Here is a 25,023-nt window from a genome sequence, read left to right as displayed (position 1 = left end):
GTACTGAGGCCAGTCAACTATACAGAACCTTTTTAGTTTACTCCTAAGCATCGAATCTGACCCAAACACGTCCCAACTTGCTAGAATGCATTCTAAGGGTACACACTGTGCCCCGCTGGCTGTACTCTGTCCCTGCCCCATACTCTAGGGAGACACTGGGCGTCCCCAGGTCAAAACAGGTAAAAGTCCACACCACTGGACTGTTCCTACCTTATCCAAGGGACCGGTTCCTCACCGTCGCCCGCAACTGCTTCTCCACTGTCCGTATGCGTTGCACCATTGTGCCCTCCAGGGTTGATCACACCACGTCTCCGCCGAGGCCCCTGATGAAGTCACCGGTGCGCGCTGGGCGTCGGTCATCAGCGTAATCCGTCGGCCTCCAGGAGGGATCCGGGCAAGGCTAAATTTCAGCCTCGAGCCCCACATTGGGCGCCAAAACTGTTGCCGGCCCAGAGGGCCCAAGGGGGGCAACAGGGGGTTCGTTGCCCGGTGTGCATCGCACCAATAGACACACCAGGGTGGAGAAGCAAACCCGGTTTATTCGAGATCTCGAAAAGGCACTTAGGAGACCAGCATGTCTCAAATCAGAAGCGCAACAAACACAAGCAAGTTTCCCATTTTATATTCCAAGCTGTTTGTGTATGCCTTTTGTTCTGTTTCCCCTCCACCCCTCCCTTCCCAACAGCAGTTAGAGTAGGCACTACATTGTGGCGTGTTAGAAACGTTCCCGTCCGCATATTTATCTTTGGCTTTGTAGGCCTATACGTAGTAGACTTCCCCCTCCCCCCTCCCCCTTCCTGCTTTTGCTAGCTTGAGCGAAACTGCAGCTGTCTGCTAAAAAAGCTGACTGTTACATATTCTGCTTTTAGGCTGTTAGCTAGCATTGAGGCTGGTTAAAGTTCACAAGATGGAGTTACTTTGGCTCACTTAGACCCAGAGCAGGGGGGTTTCATCGGCTCTTATGGCCTTCCACCCTCCCGAGTTACCTGGTAGCTACGCCTAGTGACACCAACATAACTGTAACTTGGAAGAGCAAGGAATAGATCTTCCTGCTATAGGATTTTCTTGGTTTCCTGTACAGCTCTTGCAGCCGCTCCAGTCACTTGTGGGTAAAAGATGGTCTGCTAGTAATATGATCAAAATCATATTTCATTTGGAATGAGAAATTCTGCTGCAGTGAAGTGTTGTCCATCACTAGTTGTTCTGCAACACTGAAATGAGCTTGAAGTACTGCTCAGTGCACAAGCAAACTTAACATGGGCCCTGTCACTGTGAGCTTAAGAGAACTTTTTATCCTATCCCTTCCCTCCGATATCTCCCTGCTAAGGGTTAGTTTTGTTATGACCCATGAAATGTCAGCTTGCAAGTGCCACTGATTGTGGGGCAGCTTGTGCTGGGCCTGACGGCCACTGGCAGCTGGAAATCTATAATGCCCTCAGATTGTGCCTTAGCTATGATGGACACACATTATTCTTGAATATGGCCCTAACCTATGGGAAGTGACCCAATAACCTTACAACAGCCATGAATTTAGTGGGCCAAACCCCTCTTGTGTTCCACAGGGTGGAGAAACTTGCTTTTATATGGAATAATTGAAGTTTCCATGTAGAGGATGATTTGGCACGTCCTTTGAATGAGCTTCATCTTTTTGTGTTTCAAAAATTAATTTAGATTATAATTCCATGAAGTATTAATTTAGTCACTTCATGCCTCAAACATAGTATTATTGTTATTTAAAGTGTCTTTTGAATAAAAATGATTAGGATGCCCTTTGTTAGAATGGCTCCTATGAGCTCCCTTTTAATGAGTTGTTTGTTTTATGAATCATTCATTGTGTGGAGGGGGGGAGGATGTCTTATTTTAAATCACACAATTGTTTCAGTGTGCAAAGTCAGTTTAACAGATGATCTCTTCGTGACACTGCCTGCTGGCTGTGGAGCCGAGGCAGTGAAAATCAACATTTCCCTCATTATTTTTAATTTGCCAAATGTTTAGGGTGACCAGATCACCAAAGACAAATATCGGGACGCGGGGGGGGGGGGGTGTGTGTGACGTGGGGGGGGGGGCGTGGCGGGGGGCGGGGCCAAAAAAAAAAAAAAAAAAAAAACTTCCTCCGCAAGTGCTGGAGGGAGGCCCGGGAGACTCAGGGGAAGCACGGGGCCGGGGTGAGTAAGAGTCCGGCCTGGTCCCGAGCAGGCAGGACTCAGTCGGGTGGTAAGGAGAGGAGGGGGGCGGCCCGCGGGGCCAGGCGGCGGCTGTTCTCCCCCCCGGGCAGCGGGACTCGGGAGCAGCCGCTGCTGCAGCTCCCACTGCCGCGGGGGAGGAAGCGGCCATGGCGCTTGGCGGCTGCGGCGCCCCCGAACCCCCCGAGCCGGGGCCTGCTGCGGGGACCCAGCAGCGCGCACGCTGCGCCCAGCCCCTGGCCAGCGTCTGGGCTGCTGCCCAGCTAGTGCTATCACGCGGCGGCCCCGGAGTGGGGGCAGCAGGCCCCAGCCCCCCCGTCCCGCAGGGGAACGAACGGGGCTGGGCTGCCGATGCCTCCGCCCCGGGGCCACCGCGCGATAGCACCAGCTGGGCAGCCCAGACGTGCCTAGCCAGGGGCTGGGCCCAGCGTACGCGCTGCTGCAGGCCCCGGCTCGGGGGGTTCGGGGGCGCCAGAGCCGCCGAGCGCCATGGCCGCTTCCTCCCCCGTCGCCTGGCCCCGCGGGTCGCCCCCCTCCTCTCCCAACCACCCGAGTCCTGCCTGCACTGGGCCAGGCCGGACTGTTACTCACCCCGGCCCCGCGCTGCCTCTGAGTCTCCCGGGCCTCCCTCCAGCACTTGCGGAGGGAGGGGGAATGGTGAGCCCGGGGAAGAGGCGGGGATTCGGGGAGGGAGCCAATCGGGGGAGGAGGGGGCGGAGTCGGGGCAGGGGGGGGGGTGCGAGCACTTCCGGGCTCGAGGCTCGGGGCATTTCCTTGTTTGTCCGGTTGTCCCGACCGCATGTCGGTCGGGACGCGGGACAAACAAGGAAATATCGGGACGGTCCCGATAAAATCGGGACGTCTGGTCACCCTACAAATGTTGGGGACTGATTCTGCAGCCTATACTCGCACTGAAGAGGAGAGGAGTACTGCGGGTGCTCTCACTGAGTAATTTGCTCAATGTGTCTTCAGTGGCCTTTGGATCAGATGTTATGTGCATAAGAGTTACAACATGGAGCCTTTTATGAACTGTACTTGGGCCTTTCAAATTTTAAGTAGTTTTTCTTTAAAAAAAAAATAGGCCTGATGGGCCTCGCTAGAAGCAGAAACATGGGAAAAGGATATTTGGAGGAGCCTTTCAAAGGCATGCGGGGGAGCTGACTTTTAATGGGATTTGGATGGCTCACTCCCCCTTCTGCTTTTGAAAATCTTCCCCATTGTCTCCAAGAAGGTCAGCAGTGTGATCTTTGGGGAATAAGCAGTAGCTGTCAAGTTAACATAGACTGCTTAATTAATCTTCTTCCAAAAATATCTCTGGGATAACTAATTCCAGTCCCATTTTAAATCGAAATAGCCTCCTAGGTGTTCAGTTTTAAAGAAGCTTCATGTGAGACGAGTCACTCATTTTCCTTTTGGGAACTTGCAAACGTAAATTGTAACAAGAATATAATCTAACATTCCTTTCCTCACTTACTCACTAGATAAGATAATGGGAAAGCAAGCTGAATAGTCTTGGTGGGATGTAACAGAAACGGCCTACTTAGGGTAACCAGACAGCAAGTATGAAAAATTGGGACTGGGGTGGTGGTGGGGTAATAGGGTCCTATATGAGACAAAGCCCCTAATATCAGGATGTCTGGTCACCCTAAGCTACTAGTTCCTGAGCTTTCCTAGAGTCCAACATATGCTAGATAGCTCTTTATTCTTCCTATGAGGTGTGTGGAAACATTCGGACTATAGATTTATTGTGCCAATGGAGTGTACAACAAGCCTCAAAAGTCATAATTCAGGGGTTCCTAAGCTGCACAAATCCATTTTAATGAAGTATTTCCTGCCGGGACCCCAGAAAGCAAGGATGCCGCCATTTTGTAGCGCAGAAGGTGTTCTCTGCACAGCGTAACCTCGTATGCATTGTATGTGTGATGTCCCTAGTGTGTGGAGAACTTCCATTTTGCTCCTCACCATGTGACCTTGCATGTATGGTGCATGTCCAGTCACACCACATGGAGGATGCCAGTTTGCTCTGCAAAATGGAGTCCTCTACACAATGTTGCCTGGGTCATGCACAGTAACCATTTTGTAGAGCAAAATGGTGTCCTCCATGCAGTGTGACTTCACACACACCGTATAGGAGAGGTCACGCTGTGCAACACAAAATGATGTCCGCACAGTAGGGATTGCCGCGATCCCATCTGCTGAGGGTGTGACCCCATTTGAGGTCACACCCTGCAGTTTGGAAACTGCTGCCATAATTCCTGGTTTGTAATTGTGTGGCTACTCAGCTTATCTATGTTGTGGTAAAATACCATAAAATGTCTACATCATGCTCCAGTGATGGAATTCTTATAAGAACATGCAATTGAAATATTAATGACAAAAAATTAACTTATACGACTAGTTTAGAATAGGCATCTAAGGGAAAGCCTTCATATTAGCATATTTAGTCTGATCTTTTTGCCTGAGGAATCCTTTTCAAAGGAAGTAATGGAAGCCCCATTACCTGCCACATTTAAAACTATGCTGGACAAAATGTTAGTAATAAATGTAATCCTGCACTGACATGGAGAAAGAGAAAATGATCTAATAGGCCTTTTAATTTATACATTTTACAGTTCTCAGAGTTTATTTGTCTGTTAATGAAATAATTAGAGTTGAAAGGTATTCTACCCAATCTCCTATTTGTTACTACTCTATCCAGCAAAAAGAACGAGGAGTACTTGTGACACCTTAGAGACATACAGTTTATGAACAAACTTTTTCATTATTAATATAGGGATAGATTGCTCTTCCCCACCCCCTTTTACACTGGTCAGCAGTTAGTAACCAAACAATGGTAACACATGTTGTTAGGCCAAATTCTGTTCTCACATACAGTTGTGCAACCCCCAGTATACCGAAGCAACCCCAGTTAAAGTTAATGGGATCATATTGGTTGTGACCGGGCAAGGCCAGATGGCTATAGAAAAGTAGTGGGAGATAGATATATTAGCCCCAGATTAAACAAATCCCTGGTACCATGATAACTAAATGGCAGTTGTTCCAGGTCAATTAAGACACCTGGGGCCAATTAAGAGCTTTCCAGAAGGTAGGGAGGATGCTAGGTTGATTGGGACACCTGAAGCCAATCAGGGGCTGGCTGAAACTACTTAAAAGCCTGCCAGTTAGTCAGGTGGGTGCGCATGTCAGGAGCTGTGAGAAGTTGTGCCGTTGGAGAGACTGAGCTGTATACACCATCTTAGGCACAAGGAAGGAGGCCATGAGGTAAGAGTGAAGTGGAGCTTGAGGAAGTGGGAGCTGCTGTGGGGAAGTGGCCCAGTGAATTGTACGTGTCCTGTTCCTAAAAGGTCAGCTACCATAGCTGATACTGTTAGGGTCCCTGGAGTAGAGGGCGGGCCTGGGCTCCCCCCCCCCTTTGACCCCTTAATTAATCACTGAGACTGGGAGACCACAGAGACTGTAGAAGGGAGGATAGCTTCTCCTCACCTCCCTCACTGGCTTATGATGAAAATGGCTCAGTAGACTGTGACCTTTGTCTCTAGAGAGAGAAGGGTTAAGTGGAGGGTCACAGAGAGCCTCTGAGGCTAGTGAAATCCATCAGGAAATGCAGGCCTCACGGAGACAAGGACAGAGCTTTGTCACAACCGGTGTCAGGGGTGGGATTTCGTTCACAGCGTGGCAGAAGAAAGGTTTAAAAAAAGTGCACCGGGGTTTTGGATTTTTTTTGTATTGGTTTGTTTGTTTGCTTTATACCACAATGGAGGAGGTGGTAAGAGCTCTGGTACAAGCCGCAGGAGGCCACCCGGGTTCAGGCAATGGTGCAACAGGAGTCTATGCGGCTACAGCAGGAAACCAATCAATTATTAATGAGCCAGGTGACCCAGAGATGTTGGAAATTCCAATATTTCAACATTGTTTGGGGGACAAAAGGTTGACATATCAAAACTTTTCACAGAATAAAATACTGTGGAAAAAATTTGATTTGGAAACATCAAAATATTTCAGCATTTTTGATTGACAACAAAATATGTTGACGTTCCTGAAATCACAATGTTTTGTTGAACTGACCCAAAACAATTTATTTAAAGTCAGTTTCACGTTAAACTTCATTTCCTATTGTGACAAAGTTCCTCCTCTATCTTGGTGGGTCCTGCGCTTATTGGCAGATTTTCTTGCCTCAGAGATTCACCCTGTAGGTTGGGGAACAGCCCAGAGACCTTCCCCTCTGGGAGACCCCACAGTCCAAGTCAATTGGGAGGCTTGGGGGGAACCCGGGCCCACCCTCTACTCCAGGTTCCAGCCCAGGGCCCTGTGGACTGCAGCTGTCTATAGTGCCTCCTCTAACAGCTGCATGACAGCTACAACTCCCTGAGCTACTTCCCCATGGCCTCCTCCAAACACCTTCCAAACACAGGACCTTCCTCCTGGTGTCTGATAATGCTTGTGCTCCTCAGTCCTCCAGCAGCACACCCTCTCAGCTCCTTGCGCCTCTTGCTCCCAGCTCCTCACACTCCCCCCTACAAACTGAAGTGAGCTCCTTTTTAAAACCCAGGTGCCCTGATTAGCCTGCCTTAATTGATTCTAGCAGTTTCTTCTTAATTGGCTCCAGGTGTCCTAATTAGCCTGCCTGCCTTAACTGGTTCTAGCAGGTTCCTGATTACTCTAGTGCAGCCCCTGCTCTGGTCACTCAGGGAACAGAAAACTACTCATCCAGTGACCAGTATATTTGCCCTCTTCTAGACTCCTGTACCCCACTGGTCTGGGTCTGTCACACTATTTTGGTGCATTGCCTCATGGGAGTTGTAGTTCAGGAGTCAGATGTCCCCATTCTCTCACTCTGGCTAAACTACATCTCCCATGGTGGACCATACAGCTTGTTCAGAGGGAAGCGCACATGGAGAAGTAGTCCAGTCAGGGAACAAAGCCCATAGGCGAGAATGGGGCTCAAAGTACATCGCCATGAAGCAATGATTCAAAACACATTTTGAGTCAGTTTAACAAAACAAAACATTCCAATTTCAGTTTAATACATCCAAAACTAAATATTTAATTATCAATTTCCTATTGGATAACTGGAAAAATCAAAATTTTTCTGACAGAAAAGGAGCTGGCTATGCCGGGTCCCATGCCACACAGAGGTTACCCTGCCAAAAAAATCCCCATTTGTCTGGATTTGTTGGGTTTAAAGGCTTTTTGCACAGCTGGAGTGGTTCCTAGGGGCAATACTGTAGGAGAAAATGTGGCCCAATATCTTAGTTTCTATAAAATTTTCAATGATGTTTTATTTATAAATTTGATCATGCTTGACAAAAATATATCAGCACATTATACCCCTGTATGGATGCTCTCATTCAGAAGTAAAGTGGCCTTAGTCTACTCATGCTACTAGGGCAATAGAGTCCATCTGAAAGATGTTAATAGAATCTATTGGAATTTCTACTAAATAATTCATAAATGGTACTGGCTCCCTGAAAATATATTGAAACACTTATTTGTCCTGCTTGCAAGCTCAAATGGAATTGCATCACCTAGCTATTCATAAGTCTTGGACACTGGAAAATATCAGCTGCTTTAAATAACTACCTCCATATTTCACTTTAGTCAGAGAAATGAATTAAGTGCATTTAAATGTTTTCCTCCTCATGTACACTAATTAAATGGCCATTGCACTATCAGGACCACTCTATAATCATTAACTTTCTTCATATATAATAGTTTGACTCCATTTTCAATTATCGATGTAAAAAGAGAAGTGACGTACAGTGAATAGTCTGTCCAGAATGGAAAATGTTGCAAACTTTCTGTAGAGAGTAAAGAATCACCTGTATAGATCTGAATTATTAAGAATGCATTTCTTGGGTACAATTGCATGTTACATAGATGACATAATTAATCCAGTTTTCTAAGCAGGAAGACTAGTGCATATTAAAAATCTCTCTCATGCACATTGTATAATTTAAAAGATATTTCTCCAGAGCTGCTAGTCATTGATGTAGGATAGTTTATTATTTTAGCTAGAGAAATAGATTTTATCTTTGTAATAATTTCTTAAAGTAGTTATCTATCATGATGACTCTCAGTAATTAACTTTCCTTAAGATCAGATCTCTCATTGACAAATTTCCTACCATATATTTGGTGTGACTGGAACATAAGGGGTGTGGTAGGTTAAATACTGATACTATGGCAATTCTTGTGATTATCTCACCCTGGATTACCTTGATTTTACATTCACATATGATTTGAAAAAAGTGTACTAGGCTTGATGGTGCAGCTTCAGTGCTTATTAATTGCATAACTGCTGCAACTGTTCAAGCGATGGGAAATGTTATTTATCAGTTGAATTCTGAAATCAGGCGACTGAAAAATATTCTCGTTTTTGCCACATTCTGGGTTGGAAATGGATTGTTTAGTATGTATATATACCACTGCTCCTAATGGTTATTCTACAGAAAATGAAAGCCTTAGCATGAAATCATAGCCCTATTAAAGTCAATGGCAAAATTCCCATTGATTTCAATGGGGCCAGGATTTCACCCATATAGTGAAGTTCTGTTTCTTTGGAAACAAAGGTCCTTACATTCTATCCCCATTTCTTTTTTGCATGGTTTGATGCCTCTCCCTTGGCTCTGAATGGTTTGAGAATGGGTGAGGACAAGGGAGCACAGAGAAGGAAAAGAGCAACAAGGGGGGTAAGAACAACTGGCATGACCTAAGTTTCCCCAGCCCTCTTACAAAAGTGCTACCCTGGTGGTCCTGCTGCTGAGGGGCAATTTACACCACACACACCCAACATGACCTCCTAATGAATTACCTGATCCTACACCCATTTTAGCAACTAGTAAAGCTTCCCTTGATTTTCAATGGTGTAGGCTCAAGCCCCAAACTGGCAAAATTATACACGTAGGACAAAATAACAAATGACTAGATATTATAAAATCACATAACTCATTCAAAGATTCAATTTCAAATGAACTAGTAATTTATTTTGCTCTTTCCATATTGTGACAATTTGGGAAATCTGTCCATACAATTGATCAATTCTAGTTGATGATGTGAAGTTATGAAATTTCTGTATCACGGACTGCCTCTATGTCCATGTGTATCCACCATTGCTGGCAACGATGTGCCGTACCCACCAGACTAGGGGCAATGGAGAGTACTTAACTTTAACGACTATACTTGGACCAGTCAATACATAGGTTGGGTATAGCTGGGAGAAGCCATTTCCTTCAGCTTATCTGTAGTGGGCTGGCGTTTGGAGAGTTGAAATTCCCCAAGCAGGACAAAGAGACAGAGGTGACAAAGCAGGAGGGAAGATTCAAGGAGCCACACAAGAAATTTTGGGCAGGAGAGGGGAAGGGGATGAACCGGCTAAGGTGAGAGAAGGCATAGTGGGGAGAAACGACTCCAGGTTTCAGAACCCATGTTGTGCTCTGGATGGGCCCAGATAGCTCTGACCACAGCCCAACAAATGTTCTAGAGTGGCAATGAAGCTGAAGCAGGGAAATGAATGTGGGGTTTATTATTTTTGTATCCATCTGTGTATTTTTTCATGCTTTTAAAGAAAGATCAATAGTGTGCTAGAATACTGTGCACCATGTCTGTACATGTCATGTGTTACACCTTCCATTTGGCCTTTTGAGGAGCTAAACCAGAAGGCTCACACCTTCAGGTGGAGATCTGAGAAATGGTGTGTTTAAGCTATTGGGGTAGTATCACAATCCTGGAGGAAATCCAGACTAGTGAGGGGCTGTGTCACCACCTGCCCTGGCCCTGCAGCTTTGGGTGCCTCACAATGCTTTGGTGCTGTACACCCAAACTGGTCCCCTCAGAAACAACCCACAGGCCACATCCTAAGTATCTGCATATATTGGAGCTTGCCATCAACACTCTGTCTTCCATCCACCTTGGTTATCACTTGCATGTTGATCCCAACACACTCTGAGCCCCAGATTTTTCCTCAAAACGTGTGTTCTCCTGGACAGTCCAGATCTTAGACATCTGTTGCCCCCTGTAAAAGGTCAATATATCTAGAGTAGAATAGTATATAGAAATGCTATGGGTCTAGAAAATACAGATTTTCCAGTGTAATCTTTACACAAGGTAAATATGAAACTAACTTATCTGAAAAAATGTAGTTTTCCTAAAGTTATTTGATAGAATAGTTAGCATGTCTGCAGAAGAAATCTGAGGAAAGTAGGGGATGCAAATGATAATAGAGAGAAAAGGATGGAGGACAAGAAGAGAAGAGAGGGAACAGGGAAAAGAATTTTATGTGTGATTTGAAAAAATGGGATTTAAGGAAAACAGGGTATTTCAAAGACCAAACAAATTCCTTTTCTGTACCCTAAGTAAGAGACTGAAGTAGCTGGGAACTGTTGACATAGGTGCCCATGGAGAGGAAAAAGGCAGAAGTTCAAAGAATTGGTACTTGTGGCAAATTAATTCTTCAATATTTATGAGCTGTCTCTGTACCTGCTCTATCACTGAGTAATATCTTTAAAAGAGCTGTAGTAAAAAATGCAAAACCACACAACATTTAAATTTAATAACCAGTTTCTTGATGATCTTTTATACTATTCAGTAACCATCTGTAACTTTTTGGAAAGTTACGTACATATATTTAGAAATTAATTTTTTCTTTTTAGCTTACTGTGTAGATTGCAAGAAAGAAAAGAAATGTGAAAAACGAAGAAATGTAAAACAGCATAGCACAAATATTCTATAGTAACTAATGATTTTAGGTGCCTCCATTTCTTGGTTGCTCAATCTGAGACACTTTAAAGGGGCCTCATGTCCATAAAATTTTGAAAATCAGGCTACTTTAATTTCCCATAACTTTTGATTGTTATGGAGCTTGAATGGCAGATTGATAAGGACCTGTACTAGGGATTCATAGGTCTGTGTTGAAACAAAAAACATCTTCCTAGAGTAATACAGAATTAGAATAAGGTTACCGCTATGTGATAAGACTTATTTATTGTGTTTTGATTTATTACCATATGGTAATTTTTTTTCATGATAAATTGATTCCTATAGGCCCTGATTCAGGAAAGCAGTTAAGCATGTGCTTAAGTCCATCCCTATTCAGGAGTGATCTTAAGCATGAGTTAAGTACTTTCTGAATACCTAGCTCTTATAACACACTTTTTGTCAGCAGATCTCAAAGAGCTTTATAAAGCTGGTAAGAATCATTATCCCCATTTTACAGATGGGGAAACTGAGACACCAGGTACTAAAGTGACTTACCCAAGGTCACGCAGAAGGCCAGTGGCAGAATTGGGAATAGAACCCAGGTCTCCTGAGTCCCAGTCCAATGCTCTGTTCACTAGGCACCAGCATGTCCCACATGCTCTCTTGAACTGGGTTGTAAACACCTTGTAAACACTTTTATTTTACCCCCTTTATTTTACCCTCTGTAATTTCTTATTTTTAATTTTAATTTTGATTAATAAAACATACATGTATAATATAGTCTGGTCTGTTCTTCAGCTAAGCAAGTGAAAGTTCACTGAATACATAAGACATATGGTATGGGAAACTGGTTAATTAAAATGACTTAACCAATGTGTCTCAGGCCCCAATTCTGCTAAGAATTCTAGACGTTGTTAATTTTGTGCATGTGAGTTGTCCCCATGAAGTCAATAGAACTATTCACATGGGTGAGTTTGACAGAACTGGGCCCTTTTACTGTATCTACCCTAATGTTCTCACAAACCATTCACTATCCGGTTATATTGAATCAAAATATATTCATGCATCAAATAAGATGTGTGTTGATATGTTTCTAAGTAAAGCCAGTTGAAATTTTTGGTCAACAAATTTTCCCATCAGAAAGTGTGGTTTGAGTTTTCCCATTACATTTTTCATTTCCAGATGGGAAAATCAGAACAAGATAAAATGTTTTGGGTTCTGAAAACCAAATTGAAATGACATTTTAAGCTGAAATTAAATTAAAATGATTGTTTATTTTCCAACCAAAAATATTTTTTTCATTTCATTTCTAATTGTTCTGAGGAAACCCATAATTTTCTGGCATGAAATTTCTGGTTTCCCAACCAGCTTGATAGCCTTGGAGTCTGCAGTACTTATATTGACTATATAACCTCTACTGACAAAACTAACAACTTGAACTACTCTCTTCATTTAAAATATTAATAACCTATACTAGCTTTCTTGTAATTCAGTTACCCTGGTGCATCAGCATGGAAGGTATATTTAATGGTTTAACTCTGAAATGTCATGCTGGCTTCTAGGAAAGATATATTTAATCTCCCTTGTGCATCAGCAGGTACTGTAACTCATTATCTACAAAATTCCACATTAAATTGTTTTTCTTTTTGTACATTAGCATTGCTTTCATTTAAAAGTAATTCTTAATTTAGGGAATACTTACCATAAATATAGAGCTGGTTAGTATGTTAACAAGATCAGGAAAAAATGATGATGTAACCAAAAGGAGATCCTTTTCCTTAGGTTTTCCTGAAGTTAATAAAACCTAGGATTGCTCTGTATGGAAGAGCTATGGAAAATCCTAACCGTATTCAGTGTCCCAGAGAGAAGTCAGTGAACATTATAAGGAAGTCCTATCACTGGAGTCAGGGAATAAAATCAGATTAGTGTGAAAATAAAAGGTAACACATTGCAAGGATGCAATCTGTTCACCTCTTCTTCAGTCCAGGGTGTGATTTAAATGCGAAGGCAGGAAGAGGAAAGAGAAGGATTTAAAGTGATAACCAAAATGTTGGAATATCCTTCTAGGTCAGCGTTTCCCAAACTTTTTTGGCCACGGAACACTTTTTAGCCTATTATGGAACACTTAAAATATTATTTTGTAGTCGTTTGGTTTTCAAATAAAAAATTGTGTTATTTATGCTCAAATATATTTTATTTTATAAAACAAAGCAAAAATACAAATCTAAAATAACTTGAACTAACAATTTCTAACTGGAAAGTGCGTATGAAGTAATACAAAAATCAAGTGCAAGAGTCAAAATTAAAAACATCGTTCTACTTAAAACAAACTGTTTTTTATATATACACAAACACCAAACAAATTATTTTTTTACTAAGAAAATCTATTTTTATAAACAGAAATACAAATTTGGATTTAATGGGATTGGTGTTTCTGCATTTTTCTATCACAAATTCGCTTAATATTAGGAATAATCCTGGAAAGTTGAATCCTCATGTCAGGCGCAGCATCAAGTCTATCCTATATTTGGTTTTTGTTGCAGTATAATACGAAAATCCTGTCTCGCAAATAAGTTGTAGCAAAAGGAAGGAGCACTCAAACTGCACGTTTAGCCACATTAGGGTACTCTTCTATTAGGCTGCTCCAAAAATTATTCAGTGGAAGATCCTTAAACTTTTGTTTCAAATCAGAGTCCGAAATTAAGTCAGTTAGGCTTTCATAAGCGTGTGCAGTAAAGCCGACTGATTTGGCTGTAATTACAAATGGATTTCGAACCCAAGCATTATCATCAGTAGCTGTAGGAAAATATTCTAATAAAGAGGTCTGCAAGTCACGTAAGTGCTGTAAAATGGTGCTGGAAACTTCTTCATGGACTGTAGAATTTATTTCAGTCAGAAATTCATGTACTGTAGGGAAGCAGTCGAAGTTATTCTGTTCTACAGAAGATGCCCAGAATTCCAGTTTCTTTTTTAATGACGAAATTTTATCCATTATAGTAAAAATGGTCACATTCTTTCCTTGCAGCGACAGATTAATGTCATTTAATTTTACAAAAATATCTGCAAGGTACTGTAGTGGAAAAATTGCTCAGGCCTAAACTTTGATTGACTCAGGCCTGAACTTTGGTTCAGACCTGATCATTAGTCAAGTTAATTGGAAGAAGGGTTTTGTTTGAGAGCGGGGGTTTTTGAAGGCAGGGTGAAGGAAAAGTACAAAAGCAGAACTATCTATAATCACCAGGCTTATGATTCATAACTGCCCACTGCTAGTGTTAGGGGAAGCTTGTAACCGAAAAGGGCAAACTGCAAAAAACAGGAAAGCTGGCTGTGCTGTTTTCCCTTTTATGGAAAATTTATTCCAATTATGGCAATAATGTTAACAAGGAAGTGTGTATTATTAATTGTGTTTTTTTGCTATAAAAGCTGTTGAAAAATCTGTATTCGGGGGGGACTGCCAGTTCGCTGGTAACCCCCCTTGCATGCTTGTAAATAAAGGGACCTCAGGCGATTCTGATCCAAACACAACGCATGGTAGTTTTTTCCACAACAATACGCAAGTCTCATTAGCCATGAGGAATTTGTCAGACAGTCATTAAATTTTTGTCCTGAATTATCTGAAGTAAAGAATACCAGTAGTTCACTATGAAGCTCAAAAAGCCTCACAAGCACTTTTCCTCTAGATAGCCACCTCACTTCCATATGTAAAAGAAGCGCTTTGTGCTGACTACCCATTTCCTCACACAAAATTTTAAATAACCTGGATTGAAGTGGTCGAGATTTGACAAAATTGATAATTTGTACTGCTTCATCAAGCACAATTTTCAGATATGCTGGTACTTTTTTTAAGTGCAAGTGCTTGTCTGTGTAGAACACAACGGCTCTTAGAGCTTTCAGGTGCCACACTTATGATTTGCATTACAGCTCCCTTCATCTTCCCGATCATTGCCCGAGCACCGTCAGTACATACATCAATACATTTTCCCCAACTAATTTCATGCTTTCTGATAAAATTGTTGATGCGGTTGAATATTTCTTCTCCAGTTGTGTTGCTTTGCAGAGATTCACATAAGAGAAGGTCCTCTTCAATAATATTATTAAATGTATATCGAACAAATACTAGTAGCACAGCAAGTCCTGAAACGTCAGTGGACTCATCTAGCTTCAATGAAAACTCATGGCAAATTTTCAGGCGGCAAACTAGCTCTTTTTCTATGTCATTGGCAAGATCTTTAATATGGCGTGCAACAGTATTATTTGACAACTGTACAGCATCAATTTTTTTACCAGACTGCTCGCTCAACATTCACATTACAATATCTTTTGTGCAAGGCTTGATAAGCGTTTCTCCAATAGTGTGAGCTTCTCTGGCAAGCGCTATACGGTAACTTACTCGATAAGATGCCTTTGTTGCACTTTTGTTGTCTGTTTGTTTTAGCAATTTTAATCATCGAAAGTTTACAATTTCCAAGTGAGTCACACTTCCTCTTGAAAAAACTGATATCTTTGTCTTGGTATTCAGCTTGGTTTCCAAATGCCTACGAAGTTTAGCAGAAGCCAATGAACTGTTTGCTAGTATTTTGTTGCACACGACGCACTGCGCATCAGGAACATCTTTATTTCCAACACACATAAAACTGAAAGACAAATAACTTTCATCATACTTTCGTTTTGGTCTTTTAACACCTGCTTCTTCTTGTTTTTTGATATACTTCGGTGGAAATTCTTTCACCTTGGATAACTCACTAGTACTAACAGATTTTTCGGCAACAAAAGACTGCGATTGTTCATCCTCACTTTGAAGTGTCTCAATATTTTGCTCGCTTATTTCGGCCACAGTTGGAGTACCAGAAGAACTTGCTTTTCGTTTCAAAGTTCCTTCTTTTAGCCACAAATCCATGGTGATTAGGTTTAGTAACAATATTTAGAAATACTGATTTTTGTCAAATTTTGTTTGTCACAAATATTTATATTGTTTCGAGGGAAGCTAGTTTAGTTGTGCTTATCGCACACACGGTAAAGACCCACAGGTTTGAACGTGTTGAGTGAATATGTTATATTCAACATGGCATAAAGAGAATGGTGTGTGCATACCACTGCAGTTCACGCAGCCTCAAGCAGAAGGGGTATGATGTCACTAACTGAAACGTGTCCAAAAGGGGTAGACGTCAACATGCTTGCATGCCCCGTTCTCTTTATGCCATGATATTCAATACGAGATCTATCAATAACTGGAAAAAGAGTTTTATGTTAAATTATAGTCAGTCAAAAAGAGTTGTAAACTATGCTTCAAATATGCCAAATTTAAAATTAAAGACCCTTTTTTAAAATTATGATTCTTTCACGGAACACCTATTCACATCGTGCGGAACACCAGTGTTCCACGGAACACAGTTTGAGAAACACTGTTCTAGGTATTTATGATCCACTGGTCAGTTCAGTATGTATCTAAATGCAAACAAAAATTATGGGCCTGGCTTAGAGCCCTTTGAAATCAATGATAGTTCCATTGATTCCAGTCAGAGCCCAAACGAGCAGACAAGTAGACATTGGCCAACATTTTCAAAATTCAAAATTAGGCTCCTAAATCTATTCCTAGAAATAGACGTAAGTCGCCTGATTTTTCAAAAGTGCAAAGTACTGAGTAGCTTGAACAGGCTCCTTTGGTCAATATCCGGTCTTGAAAATCTTGGCTCTAATGAATTCAATATGAGCAGATTTATGCACAAAATAAGCTGGCACCAGTCATCATTTTTATCTCTGCCTCCTTTTTAATTTTTTTTAAATTTATGTTTCTATGTTTCTTTAATAAGGGGGAACCAAAACTACTTAGGGTGCCAGAACAAACAAACAAACAATCTCTCCCCCACCATGGAAAAAAAACAACGGTATGTCAATGCATTCCTAGGGTTGCACAGTTAAAATCAGAAAGATGGCCTCACAGCACAGTGAAAGATTGAAGAGAAAGTGCATGTAAGTGTGTGACCCAGAGGCACTTGAGTAAGAAGCTTATTACCAAACCAACAGAGTGAATTCCAGTGATGCAAAACTAATTATATGTGGGAAAGCTATTAGCAAATTGCAGCTGCAGACATGACACCACTCAAACCCTGGAAGAAATCTGCTTGCAGGGTTATGAAGAGAAATGAGTTGAGTATTGCTGCCTTGGATAAACACACACAAAGATTTTTCTTAATATGGTAATATATTTTGACTTTTTCTATACTGATGGGATCAGAGTAAGTGACATTTAAATTATTTTTGAACAGCAACATGTAGTCTCCTAACAGTTTTTTTCCTGAGTACAATATCATTTTTCAGCACTGGGTTTCACTCTACCAGTCTGGAGGTAATAAATAGTAGGCCTCTCAGATTTTTTTTTTTTTTTTTTTTTGGTAATTTCTCACACCTAAATAATTTTCCTTTTGGGATTTCTGTTCAAGCTTCCCTAGCATCTCTTTGATACAGCCACCAACATCTGGTTACAGAACCTGGACATTGAGCTCTGATGACTGCATACAAGAAAGAGACTGAGGTAAAAATGGAATCATGTGAGATGCTGCAGAATTGTAGCTATCAAGCAGCCTGTTTCCATAAAAATCTTTCCTGTGAGGTTGGGGGCAGCTGTGCAGTTACTGGACAGATCTTCCAGACATTCAGGAAGTGAGAGAGGCCCAGCTGGCTGTCTTCTAAGATTTTTGTGGGAGAGAGGAGGGGTTGCAGGCAACCAGCCATTCTCAAAAAGACTGCCAGGAAGGGGAATATGAATTCACATGGGAGCTCTGTTAGGCTCTTTCCAATTCTTTCTGTTTCCATAGTGCTTGTGGTATGTTCCCTTCTGAGCTGTGACATCTTCAGTATTGTGGTATATTGAAAACTATTAAAAATATGATATCACTTTAAATTCTCAGGGGCTTTTCTGGTCCAGCTTGCAGGCTGGAGTGCTCTATGGGGAAGCGTGTAATCCGAGTCTAGCAGCAGTCAATCTGCAGCCAGCCAGCCTACCGTAAAGTGGGGTAAATTGTGCTTCTGTGTTTTAGAGAGCAGCCTGCTTTGTCTCTTTCTGTTTTGGGGTTCTTGTGTTATCATTCTGGAGTCTAACAAATAATGTAGTGTTACATTGCAACCTTCCAAACAGAGTATTCATGTTTTTTATCTAACTTTGCTGAGTGTATGCCACGAATATAACAAATATGGTCTCATTTATCCCACCATAACTGCCAGTTCTCGCATCTTCTTGTTACCATATTGCCAAAGCCATCATTCCATACCAATTTCCCTCTGCCCAAATACATACATTTTCACAGTCTCTTTTACAATGAATATTCATTCATTTAATACTACACACTTGCTGCCAAATATCCTTGGAGAATGTGAAGTACTAAAGATAGCATAAAGCAATGACAAGCGGCAAGAATATTGCCTTTTCCTACATAACTCTGAAGGGGTGTGGGTGGGGGTGCTGCTTTCCATGGATTGAAATGAAAAGATGCCAGCCAACTGCCATGGAGGGTCAGCCAAGCAACATGCATCCTCTGCATTCCCACTAAAAATCTCTGATTCAGAACGAATCACTTGTCCTGCTAATTCATATTCAAAACATGTTTCTACTTTGACAGAGCTTTGCAAAGAGAATCTGAGACAAGTTTGCAAATCAACCCTCTCTTTGGCGTCTTGCAATAAAGCAGCTAATTGCCTAATCTCTTAAAATATAGCCGCTACCATTTTGCTTTTATATTAGATTAAGGAAAGTGAATTCTAACACTTGAAACAGATCGTACAAACCCATATAGGTCTATCTAGGTACCTATATGGCCTGCATCCCTGGAGGCCTGTCTTGCCCTCTATGTATGTTTCCCATCTGTTCAATTGTCTCTGGACATAATCCAGATGCCCCTTCCCTGTAAGATGGCAGAGGAGAGCAAAAGCAGTAGGAAATCAGGCAGAGGCAGGGGTAGAGCTAAAACTGGAATGCCTCTGTGACCCACAATTGTTTCCTTGTGTGTGAATTGCTCCAGAACTCAGACTTTCCTCTGCTGCTCAGTCATCCACAGGCCAGTCAGAGATAGGTGAAGGACATCATGTTTTTGGAACCTGCCTTTTTCCCCATGGCAGCAGGAGTTCCTGCAAGCACCCCTGAACGTGTGGTATCCACGGACTATGGAGCAGTGTTTATGGCTAATACTTTATAGATTTCCCAAGCTGCACTATCTGCAGCACTTTGAGAAACCTCTCCCCCTTGACGTGAGGGAAAGGCAACTCATGAGGCTTTCACCTTCTAGAAGTTACCAATTAACCTGTTCCCTTCTCATCGGTTTCACATAAGACGAGGAGCTCAGGCCCACTGGCAGGACAGTATCAGGTTCAGCCTTTTTAGGGGGGGGAAAAAGCCCATATTATCGTTGTTTCCCTGCTAGATGCATTTAGCTAGGACTTACGAAGCTATCATAGTGACACAAGTCTTTCTATACTCACTCATAGTGGCCTTCTTGTTTTAAAATGGTCTCCTTCCCAAATCCATCCATTCCTTTTCATGTTCTAAGCATTCAGTCAAATACTCTGAACTACAAACCCAGTGGTTGCAGGGAAAAGCTTGAAATTGTGACCTAAGTTTACCCTGAAGGCTCAAAAAACAAGAAGACAAATTAAAACAACCCAAAACTTACTTGTTTGGCTAAACATCATGAACAAAATGTAATCTCATGACATCATGTGGCCTGATTTTTTTTTAACTTTGGGGTTAACAGAAATTGAAACCATATGAAATAGGTTTACGAAATATGGGTTTCATCTTTCTGAGCTTTTTCTATGAGTGTTGAATAATGTTGTTCATTGTTTAGTTACTGTTGTTGTGTAAGCCAGAGTTCAAAGTAAAAAAATAAACAAATCTGCCAGGTTTGTGATTCTCTGCAGTATATTAGACCATCTGTTAGGCCCCAGTCCTGCAAAGACTTGGGCATGTGCTTAACACTGACACTTGACTTCCATGGGACTACTCGTATGTAAAGTTAACCACCTGCCTCAGTCTTTGCAAGATTGGGGCCTTAGTCTTCCAAATGGGTCAGTGATACATATTTTCCTCTGGAAAAAACGGTGCCATATGGGCCCACATGCCTTCTGTGTAAGCCCTCATTTTATTTTGTAAATATCAAAACAAACACCACATGTTCTGTACTGAATGTTAGGACAAAAATCGAATGTGCCACAAGTTTAAGGGATAATGCCCATAAATCTTGCACCTGTCCTGAACACTAAATTCACTTAATATAAACATAATATAATTTTCTTTATTATGTGTGTCCTGCGTTCGTTATAATAATGTTTGTTTAGCAGGATGCATTTGGAAGAAGCCTACAATCAAACTAGATACTTATGTTAGGTTATTTCTATCTAAAAAAATCAGCTACAATTGTGCCTTATTTATTAACCAAATTAGTTTCTTGTGAAAATCTCCATTTTTCTTTATCAATAATTGCTGCCTTTAAAGGTTTTAAAAATTCAGATGTTCGATATATAATTGTGATAACTGTTGGCCAAGCAAATACTAAATTATATAGAAAAATAATGTTTTGGATGTAGGCATGCTACAGATTCTGGATTTTTGATTTAGACTTAAAGAACCTGATTAAACACCAATCCAAATTTTTCAATAAGTAGTTATTTAAAAGGTTGATAAATTGAAGAAGGTAATGCTCCTTTTGAAGGGATATTAAATGCAATTTATTTCCTCTTTCTTAGTTTCATAGATTTTTTTTTTTTTAAGGCCAGAAGAGAGCTATTAGCTCATCTAATCATGCTTCTTTTCCTGGTCATGCGTAGCAATGCAAGAAGAGGCATGGGAAGTAAATGTTCCATCTGTGAATGAATTCTGTATGTCTGCTTGCTCCAAAGACATTGACTGGCTAAAGCTGAATACTGGATGCTGACTTTATAGGTCTGCAATAAATTTCATCCCTCTCACCTCTTCCTCGTGGTAAACCAGATCAGGAAAAGTGGGCCCATGCTAAGGTTCCAATAGTTTTAGATGAAATGGTTTAAAAACGTTAAAAAAATTAGAAATTAGTTAGAAAATTTCTCCCTTGAAGACAGGCCCTAGGACTTTAAAATAGTAATGAATATTTAAGAATCCTTTCTGATCCTCTTTGCTGCCGTGGGCTCTTCTGTAGTCTAGGGTTCTTTGTAGAACATGGAAGTTGTTCCTAGCCAAGGGCCTGATCTTGTGACCATTGAAGTCACTGAAAAGACTTCAGCTGACTTCAGAGGAACTGTGTCTGGCCCCATGAGCATAAAGCTTGTGGAAAACAACATTTAAAACTGAGGAGTTAGTTTAGTTACATATCTGTCAGATTCTTTATTATTATTATTTTATATTTTTTCCTACATCAGGCATCACCTTTATTCTTGCTGCTTTTTGTCTGTAATTATCACTGTACTATTTTTTTGCCTTGCCATTTTTTTCTTAAAATAATTTTAATGATTTCCACCCAACTCCTCATTACATCTGAATTTGCTTGGCTCTTCTATGTGCTCTTCTTTTCCATAGTTTCCCGCTAACCTCTTCAGTTTTATCCTGCTCTTTCCTTTTTGCCATTTTATATTCTGTCACGAGAGCTATGCTCATCAGTATAATATAATTTCCCTTTCATTCATTTTTGTCTGAAGCTTCTCTTAACATTCCCCAGAAATGTTTTTACTTAACATTCTATTAATCCTTCTACTACACTACACTTTTCAAACATGTTCTTGAATTACATTTTCTCCCCAGTGCCCTCTTTTTATATAGGCTGGGAACTTAGGGCATGCTGCAAGAGCATCTTGTCTACATGTAATGCTCCAGGAAGGTGCAGGCTTGTCAGCTAGGGAGCGTGAAGTCACTTGTGTATCCACTTATTCAGCACAGGCCATGGTAGTGGCTGTTTCCTCCACTGGCCTGCAGCCTGCTTCAATTTCGATCTGCAGGGAACCACATATCCTGGTGAGAGGACTGTTTAGTCCCCATACCTAGTCGTTCTTTGGCCACTATGCTGAGCCTGCTTTAAAGAATGCCCAATAGCAGTTGTGGGTTGTGGTCCTGATCCTGCAAGAGGCTCTATACAGACCCTGCACCTGGGAAGCAAATGGGACTCAGTGAGGGCACAGAGGTGTGCCCAGCTGGAATAGTTTGCAGAATCTTGCCTACACTGCAATGACCACTAGGATGTGGACTAAGACTGACTGCTCATTTCACACAGGCCACTGAGTACCCTCTAGATGGCAATGACTTTTGATAACACTGACCTGTGCTGGATTTGAGTTATATCCTATTACCAGTCCTTGAATGCTTGGCTTCCTCAAAAATCTGCACTTCATTGCAGGATCTATTGTTCCTAGCACAGAAAGTACCTGAGCCATGTTCAAGGCATGTAAAGTGAAACTTCTGTATGTAAAATGGATATGATGATGATACATGCCTCATGGGAGGTTATTTAAATATCTGTAAAGTGCTTTGAGATCCTCCTATAAGATGTAATATAGAACCCACTATTAATATGAATTATTACTGTTTAAGCCTTCTAGATGGTGACTGGCTGAAATCATCACACAAGAGGAAACTAACTCTAAAGAATAAAAGTGAAGAAGAAATAATTAAATCAGATCTACCACCTCTTAATAAGATTCAGGCACAAGGGTTCTGAGCTGTCAAAGGCAGAAAGCATAAAGAGAGATCTGGGCAGGGCATAGAAGTCCATGAGATGACTTATGTTTGTGCAATGAAATTATTTAAAATAGTTAGAATGCTTAGAGCTGTGCACTTTGACTATTAAGTAAATACCTGATAGCCCCAGAACTGTGGCCTAGAACCTGTGCTTAATTTGCACCTCCATGCAGCAGCCTTAACTTTTATTTTTCATGGGAAATAAGGATGGGATGGGGGGTAGGGGTGTGTGTCTCAGCCAAGAGGGATCCAGTTGAGTGGATTTCCAGAAAAGCTTAGACAAATCCAATGTGTCTACTCCATGCTCCAACACCTTCTTTGATAAAGCCACCATCCGCAGAATGACATTTACAGCATCAGGTGCCCTTCTGTGATGCTTCCCATGGCAGCCAGGGCTGAGACTCACCTTGTTGCCACTTGCCTCCAGCATGGAGGAGTGTTGCCTATGCCAGTTGGGTATTCGCTCCCTAACACAATCAGCTATGCAAGCTTTCTTCACTGGGCCACGCCAGCCCTGCCTTTGCCCTGCAGATTGACAATAGATGCACCCTTGAGTCCCTTCAAAGTGCCCTTCTGTGGTGTCCAGCCCCTGATCACTGGATACCCACAGAAATCCCAGATCCTCTGTTCCCAAAGGAACAGTGTATCCAAGTTTACCAGTTTTACCTCTTAGACCATCGGTCCTGTATATCACATAACATATGAGTTCAATTATGGCAAACAATAAGAAATTTATTTAAGAAAGAATAGAGATTTGGACAGAAACAAGTGTGAGTGATGGAAACAAACGGTTTCATGAAAAAATCCTAAACAAGGAGTCAGGCCTACACTTATTAATAGTTACCTTTCCTATCTAATAAAGTAGATTCCTATCCCTAAGTTCAGTTTTTGCAGTGCTTACTAGCCCCACAGAAATAGGATCCAGTCTTTCATGAAGTATCCCTGCTCATCAGTGAGTGGACCCAGAGTGTCTTTCTCCATCATGTGATATACTGAATCAGTCTTTTGCCTTTAATCACAGAGAGGGCGATCCCTTACTATCATTCCTTTTCACTCCCAAGTGGTTTTGATGTTTATAGTTTCTTTGATGGGTTTCCATTGACTTTTCTGGGTTGGTGCAAAGGTGGATGCTGAGCAATGTATTACATAATTGGCTAGCCAGGGAGGGTAACAACTCCCTCCCATCTGAAAGGGTCATTACCAGACATATGATTTCCTAGTGACTCACTTTCTCTCCAAGACCATAAAGGCATGATTTTCAACGTAGTTGAATTATTCCTTAAATATTACCCTTATAGACATTTTGCAATGATTGAGTATCGATAAGTTACAAGCTTTCAGGAGAGACCTCACATACTACCTTTCATGGATAAATACCATGCAAGCGGCATGTTAGGTGTAGTGAGTTTTTCGGGTCTCAGTCAGGAGATGCTTGTAAAGAACAATGAATCCTTTGCCAGTTGGCACCAATGGGCCTGTGTGTCACACCTTCCCCTCCCACTTCCCCACAAAAAATGCAAGACCAGAAACTACCCCAAGCCAAGAAAGGGAGAAGAGCAAAGGAGTCTATGAAGTGCACTAGGGACCCTGCTGTGCCAATCTAATTAAAGTAGGAGGCATTTGGATACTATGTTGGTGGTCATCAGTACAAAATCCTAAAAGTATAGACACAATGGGCCAGATTCCATGTGCGACCAAAAGCACCCTGTGTTCACACCCTGCACGCTATTGTAATAATCTTTGTATAAAATATGGCTTGTGAGGTATCACTTGAAGACTAATAACTCACTGGATAATAATATTGTGGTGAAATGCATGTATCAATATTATATATAAAGTTATTATTTCCCCCTGTATGTTATTTTTAGCACATGTTCAAAACCGGACAGCCCTGCATGGAAAGAACATGGAGCCTCCTTCATCACCAGACTCTATGTTGCTTCCCTCGACTACTTGGATAAAGTTTTCTTTGAAGAGTAACCTTCAGCAGAATGCACTTCAAAGGACTATAAAAGAAAGGAGCAGAGAACCTCAAGTTATCTGCTTCACCGAAGGAGACAAAGCACCTTTAGGCCTCTGGAAGAGACCCTGACTGAGGAGAAGGTCAGTCACCATCTTGCTAGAAGACAAAGACCATCTAGAACAAAGCCTTGAACCAAAACTTGCTAGATTAAGTTTTCAATTTGTAGATGTGTGTTTTCACTTTTATTTGCTGGGAACCATTTTCTAGCTTTCTTTCTTATACTGGAATCCACTTAAAAGCCTATCTTCTTTTGTTAATAAACTTGTTTTATTTTTAATCTAAACTAACCCTGTGCTGAGTTTGAACTGAACTGTTTGGTAACGTGAGTTAAAGTAATAAACTGTTAAATATTGAAAGGCCAATGAATGTTACTATCCCTCTGGTTGTTCCAGGATAGGTCTAGATATTTCAGAATTCACATTTTTGGGAAAA

At 41.5% G+C, this 25,023-nt stretch overlaps 1 long non-coding RNA gene and 1 pseudogene across 1 annotated transcript; one reads left to right on the top strand and one right to left on the bottom strand.

Annotated features, from left to right (window-relative positions):
• Window positions 1–13,271: 13,271 nt before the first annotated feature.
• On the bottom strand, window positions 13,272–16,021 carry LOC101938817 (zinc finger BED domain-containing protein 5-like; annotated as a pseudogene).
• A 1,216-nt stretch (window positions 16,022–17,237) lies between these two features.
• Window positions 17,238–25,023, top strand: LOC122172928 (uncharacterized). Its single transcript, XR_010601637.1, has 3 exons — window positions 17,238–17,408; window positions 17,785–17,889; window positions 24,437–25,023. It is a non-coding gene; the product is annotated as an uncharacterized LOC122172928 (long non-coding RNA).

This window comes from Chrysemys picta, chromosome 1 (assembly GCF_011386835.1).
Source record: "Chrysemys picta bellii isolate R12L10 chromosome 1, ASM1138683v2, whole genome shotgun sequence".
In the NCBI taxonomy this organism is placed as follows: Eukaryota; Metazoa; Chordata; order Testudines; family Emydidae; genus Chrysemys; species Chrysemys picta.
Note: the sequence above shows the minus strand (reverse complement) of the source record. Positions and strands in the feature narration are given on the sequence as shown.